Source organism: Tamandua tetradactyla, chromosome 22 (assembly GCF_023851605.1).
Source record: "Tamandua tetradactyla isolate mTamTet1 chromosome 22, mTamTet1.pri, whole genome shotgun sequence".
Taxonomy (NCBI): domain Eukaryota; kingdom Metazoa; phylum Chordata; class Mammalia; order Pilosa; family Myrmecophagidae; genus Tamandua; species Tamandua tetradactyla.
Window position 1 is genome coordinate 19090507 of NC_135348.1, and position 6893 is coordinate 19097399.

At 36.8% G+C, this 6893-nt stretch overlaps 1 non-coding gene across 1 annotated transcript; it reads right to left on the reverse strand.

The window, feature by feature from the left end:
- Positions 1-387: 387 nt before the first annotated feature.
- Positions 388-469, reverse strand: TRNAD-GUC (transfer RNA aspartic acid (anticodon GUC)). The gene has a single exon. It is a non-coding gene; the product is annotated as a tRNA-Asp (tRNA).
- Positions 470-6893: the final 6424 nt, after the last annotated feature.

The following is a 6893-nucleotide window of genomic DNA, read 5'->3' on the forward strand; positions in this document are numbered from 1 at the left end:
TATATACACATTATTCATAAAACACATTTGAGCACTTGCTACATGCTAGAAAAATAAGATAAATATGACATGGTCCCTACTTCAAGTAGCTTAGAGATAATAATGTCAATTAAAGGGTCATTAAAGATGTATGTCTATGTACTGGGCACTGTGCCAAACACTTTAGATCATTATCTAATCTAACACTCATGACAATATGAGATTCTAATATACTGTTTTAGAGCCAAGAGTTTACTTGGCTCAAGGTTACTTAAGCCCAGGAATCCAAAAATCTGAGTCTTCACCTCTGATTCCCCTATTTCTGCAGCATTTTCTCCAATTCCTTAGTTTCCCCTCATTAAAACCAACACACAGATAAACATCTTCATCTTTTTTTTTTTTTTTACATGGGCAGGCACTGGGAATCGAACCCAGGTCCTCTTGCTCGACAGGCAAGCATTCTTGCCTGCTGAGCCACCTTGGCCCGCCCAACATCATCATCTTTAAATGAAACAAGTTTTCGGTGAGGCTGGTAATATCTACCAGTTCCTGATGACTTTCATCTACAATGAATTGAGTCTGATATGCAAGAAATAAAAAGTCTGAATTAGCCTTAATGAAATACAATACAATATATATTAAGTAGGATAAAAATGAGTGGTTTCAGAGGAAATGGAAAGTGAAAGTTGACTAAAATTATATAACTATATAGCCTTGGCATCTCCCCTGACTAAACCAGATTTCCTGCAAAACTCCCTTAATTTCCTTGTGTTTCCATTTGGTTCCAGTAGTAATTGGGGTTTCCATCGAAGTGAGATCTGTGACTGGTAGTGACTTCATTTTTAGAAGTATTGCAACCAATGTTTTCCTTTACCAAGGAGGCAAAAACAACTTTAAACTCACTCCCTTAGAGCAAGAGTCAGCAAACTTTTTCCATAGTCAGGCAAGGCATGAAGGTCAAAGGGTGGCTTCTGTCACCACCATTCAACTCTACCATTGTAGTACAGAGGCAATAGGCAAGCAATAAACATGGCTGTGTTCCAATAAAACTTTATTTATGGATACTCCAATTTGAAGTTTTTATATTGCTTTTACAGGTCATAACATTATTCTTCTTTTGATTTTTTTTTCTATTATTTAAAACTGTAAAAACTATTCTTAGCTCACAGCTATGCAAAACAGGCTGTGGGATGTACTTGGCCTGTGGGATGTAATAAATGGATCTCTGACTTCAAAATATGGATTTCATTTGTAGCACTTACCACATTTGTATATAGGTATATATTTTAATAAGATATGTTCTCCTCATTAGACTATATATTCCACAAGGGCAGGGATTAGGTCTAGTCTACTGATATTTCTAGTACAATTTAGTGTAGTGCCGGAATTCAATATATAATTGCTTAATGAATTAATCAATTAACAGAGATTCATGCAGTAAATATGTTTAGGTCAGTCTTTGTTCTTTTCAGGCCAACCCATGAATTCTGTATTTTTACCCTATTTCCCATCTGCCTCAATTTGTTCTAGAGGAACATAAATTATTTTTGTCTTGACGTTTTATGCTTTAACTGCTTGGTACATTGTGTTGGCCTACGTACATTATTTTTCCCTTTGTTTTTTTCATCCCCTTGGCGCTACCCCAAGTTACTGCTTCATGTCACAAAAATCCTGATTCCAGGCTATGGGATAAAAATGACCACAGAATTTCCAGCATTGTGAGGATAGCTGGAAGGACATGCCATCAGCAATTTGATTGCCAAATAGAAGCAGGGGAGCTTCAGCTATAACCACAAGTGGGGGAAACAAAGGCATGGCATGGGAGGGAAATTACTGGTTATAAATTTTTACTTTTGCATTCCCTCAAGAGTTCTTTGGGAGGCACTATCAAAGTTTCACTACACTAAAAAGTAGTCATATGTATTGCTACCAAAGAGCCATAGATTACGTACTTTGAAAACAAAAATGAGCACAATTCCCTAAAACTCCAAAATGGAAGAAATATCACAGGAGGAAGAAAGTATATTTGATGATGGACTTATCTGCCTCCTCCCTCCCACCCCCAAATAGTAATTGAAACACTAACAGAAGAGGTGCATGTAAAGAGGCTGACAGAAATTTACGAATATTACAAAATGGATAATCCTACCAAATTAACTGTAATGCTCTTGATGGCCCTTTATCTATTAGCTCCAATTCTGCAACCCTTCAGAAGAAAATGGACCTACAAGAGAAAACTCTCAATTATATACTCTGAGTCTAAGCATATTCAAGCCCTACTGATCCGAATGAAATGGCTTTAGAAATTCAAAGGTAATCTGGTGATGTAAGTCAGGGCTTTCTCATCAACCTGCATTTTTTCTCCATCAAAGGAAAGGAAAGAAAAATGCCTGAATGTGATACAGCTCTAACAAAGGAACATCTAACATAGAGGAAATGCTATTTCCCCTTGACGCACTGTCATTAACCAACAAAGGACGATTGGAGAGACAGGTGCTTCCTGGGGAATAGGAGAGATGGCGAGGGCATTCTCAGAGAACTGAACTGGAGGAAGAATTTACCTAGGGCAATGGGTTGTGTGTGTGTGTGTGTGTGTGTGTGTGTGTGTTTAATTGGTTCCCTTGAAGAGAACCTGAAAGAATACCGTCCACTCAAAGATTTCCTCTCTAGGAAGTGAAGAGTTGTCTTCGTTCTTTCTTATTAACCACAGTTCTTTGGGAGCAGAGAAATGTGTGTTCTTATTAAGAAGACATTCCTTGGGCAGCTGAAAGATATTTGGGAACATAGAAGGATAAGCCTCTGAGCTGGGTCTTTTTTATTTGAATGTGTTTTACCTCAATCCAGGTCATGGTCAGCCAAAGATAAGAGTAAACCTGGTCTTCTTCAGAGGCCAGAGGTCAGAGTTCTGCCTGGCAGGCAAATGAGCTACAATTATGATGTGATGGTAAACATGAGTTTGTTTTCAGGAAATCACGATTAAAGTGTCTGTTTCTGTTTGTGCTTTATAAATTGGAACTTGCTTTTTTTTCCCCCAGTACCCTGGTTCCTGCCTCTCTGCATGAGGATAGAGGAAAAGAACCCTCCTCCTGTGGCCTGACACTATGCATATGGCATTGCATGTCCCCACTGAGCTCCTAGGCCTTCCCAGCACGTGGGCCCCAGCAGATTCAAAAAGGGGCTGAAAGGTGGTGCAACAGTGGCTCAGTGGCAGAATTCCTGCCTGCCATGACAGAGACCTAGGTTCAATTCCCCGTGCCTACCCATGAGAAAAAAAGGTGCTGAAATCGCAGGAATGGTGCTGATGAAAATCATCATCTTTCTTCCCAGTTATCCCTTCCCTCCAAGGTTTGTTTCTTCCAGGCAGGGCCCCAAAAAACCACACGGCAAGACATTTCTCCCTTTGACAATGTTTCATTGAGTAATACACAGGCTGAAAGAGCAGCACAGCACGTGACTTGATTTTCAAACCAATCTGGGTCCCATTCTTTCTGACATTTTCAGATGCGAAAATGGGAACTTTGGCACTGATTGCTGAATTCTTTTCCTTGAATATTAAAAGACATTAGATATTGAAAAGTCTTACCAACTTTTGATATAAATCATCCAAAATTCTTCATTATTTTGAGCTTTGAAAAGTGGCATAACATGCTGTCTGTAACAACTTGACCATTTTCAAAGATTTAATATTATACAACCTTCAATACACAAGACAAAATGAGCTACTTAGAATAGAGTCATAATAATTGTAGTATATTCCCATAAGGCTATAAGATAAATCCAAATTGATATGGATTCTGTTAATCTGGTAATTGTTGAGACATAGGTTAATGTTTACCTTTGCACTATCTCTTGAAAAAAAAAGAGGCTAGCTAAGCAAATTACTTTGGCCTGGTCAAACTCATAAAGGATTGCTTACCTAAGTGCATCTATTCATTTACAAATTATGTAATTACAAAAAAAACAAAAACAAAAAAAAGCAGACCCTGTTTTGATATACTACTTTCAAATCATTTGTTTTTTTAGTTTAAGGTTTCCCTTAGAAAACACTTGCATAGCATGTTACTAATAATTGTGAGAACCTTGAGGGAAAAAAAATTCAGACGGTGTTTATCCAGCATACTTTATACTTCATACAGGAGCCAAAAGACCTGGTTTAAATTCTTGGGCAAGTTCTTTACTTATGCTCATTTTCATCATCTGAAAAGAGAATAATTATACTTTTTTTTTACACTATAACAGTGAGAACTAAATAGATGAAGACATTAAAGCATCATCCAGAGTGCCTGGAACATGGTAGTTTCCCAGTCAACACTTTTTGAATTTGAGTATGAACTTTTAACTAACTTAGATTTTCTTCTTCCCAGATATTATAATTACTCAAGGAATTTTTTCTAGCAAACATAGAAAATTTCTTTTAATATCATCCTTTTAAGATTCCTTTAGCAATATTATCTTATTTTAGATACCTCTCTTTTTAAAAAAAACTCTATGGTCCTTTATTAAAATACTGTTTTCTAATACAGTGCCTTTTTCATTACATCCACTACTTCAAGAGTCTTGAGACTGTGGGATTAATGAGTGCAAACCCTACTTCTATATTTATAATCCAGAAAAATGAATGTAAAGAGGTTGGCTTTGGGTTCCTGGGGACAGAAGAAGAGAATGAAAAGGTAAACTGGTTTCATTTCAGATGTCCGCAAATGCCAAATACTACTGCCAGAGTCCGTTCTAGTCATGTCTTCCTTATAGTTAGAGTGAACAGCTCTTACAATATGAAATATTAAATGTGGAGTGCTTGACAACTTTAGTTTAACCAAATTAAACTACTACTCTCATAAAGGTATGCTTTTTACATCTTGGAGAACATAAAGAGAATACTTTGGTCAAGGGCACAGGATTTCATTAATAAGAATCAACATCTGTGGATTATAAATTTCCGAATCATAGAATATTAGGATTAAAAAATGGGAAAACATCTATCACAACATTTGCATGTATCAGATTGAGTAAACCGAGGACTAGGAAATAAACTCTCCTGTCGGATATTTAATGGCAGTTTCAGTCCTATAATGAGCACCTAGGAGCACCATGCTTCTTCTATGTCCATGAATATGAAAACTAGTCTCTAGTCTCTATCCTTAAGAATAGCTACACGAAAAGTAGGGCTCTTTCCTTTTGTCAAAATGCTACCATTAATAATTGATTGGAAATCTGATTTTATAAGTGATCATAGAGGTAAGTGAAGCGAAAAACGAAAAGAAACGCTAAAGAAGTATGTAAAACGGGAATGTAAGTCCTAGTTCGTGTTTTAAGGCATGTTTTAAGAAAAAAAATTGGAGTTAGTAGAAAAAAAAAAATTCTTCTTAGTTACCCTGGGGAACAGGGAATGTAGAGTGAGAGTAAGGAAGTGTCTGGTGGAAAACCTAAAACAATCTCCATTCCAACCAACAAACAAAACAGCTCAGGCCTCTTTTCATGTTTACCCGTTTTAGAATTCAGCTACCTACATTAAATCTTGGGATACCTAGCCAATGTCCACATTATAAATTGAGAGTCAGAAATAAAATCTCTGGAGAAAATAAAATATTTAACAGAACTTGCAAAGGATGCAGCTGGTTGGCCAGCATGCTCACCAAACCCATAATCTCTTTCAATTTGTTGTTCGAGTGTTGGAAAGAATTCGATATTCAGGGAAGGCATCTAAGCCCTCTTGGCTTAAGCAATGAAGTAATGAAGAAAAGATGCATTATTTCTGTTTTAATTTTAAAATATAGCTAGGACATGGTTTAAGAGCCCACTTTGGGAAGCCCTAATAAAACAAATAAGGTTCTAAATATAAATTACTCCTGTGCGGATATTTGGTGCTTGTTAAATGCTACGTTATTATTCATTTTACATTAAATGTCTCCTCACAGGTAAATCTAAACCTATCCAGACATGCCTAATCTTCGGCTGTTTCCACAAAGCTTCCTGAAAAAATTTCCCTTCAGAAAGCCAAATATCCTTATAGTTTCTATGGAAGTGAATCCATGCCAATTATATTCTGCTCATGTGGTCTGCAAGGAGAATATTTCACATTAAGTTGCCATCTAAGAAGCTTCCGAGTATTTTGCATGTATCTTGCTATTCAGAGATTTCTCCGTTCCGTGAGGGGCATACCTCATTTATAGCCTGGCTCATATCCAGTATTAAGTTAGTAGGTACACTGCTGTCACAAGCAAACACAGGAGCTATTGTTCGCTGTGGTCTAAAAGGACAAAAAAAGGCAGTACCAATTTTTCATCGTACTTTCTTTTTTCAAATCCTACTGAAAAGGAAAATAATCTAAATGATATCCAGAAGAACTGAAAGCAAAAGGACCCTTCTGAAATCGGGAAGGCAAGGCTATCTGAATAGTCTAAATACTGGAAAATTTGTAATTTGGGAAAAATTGTAGATATATCCCATTTTGACAAAACAACTGGTATGAATGTCAAGCTTGTTGAAAATTCCCATATCAGTATTAAAATTCTCCCAGATATCTCTTTAAAATTCTGTGACTCCTGAAATGCACATTAAATTGTTGGAGTGTGTGTGAAGTTCTAGATGGCTTCTCTTCCTGCACTGACACTACAGCAAAATTTTCTGCTCATATTCATGTCTGGAGTTTGACATTTTGTTAAAAGACAGCCTAGACTTCTCCAAACCAACTGTAAGAGAATGAATACATTTCAGTCAAGATCTGGAACTGACCAGTTTGCCTAAAACATTGAGTTTTCCTTGGATCTCTTCCTGTACGACAACACAATCAGGCTTGAAATGTGCTTTGTACAAAATAGCAACCCTTGCCTAAAAGCTGGATCTGTAACCAAGAAATAAAACCTCTTCCTTCCAGAGAGCAAACCAGTCAGTTTAGTTCATGCCAGTTGTATTTT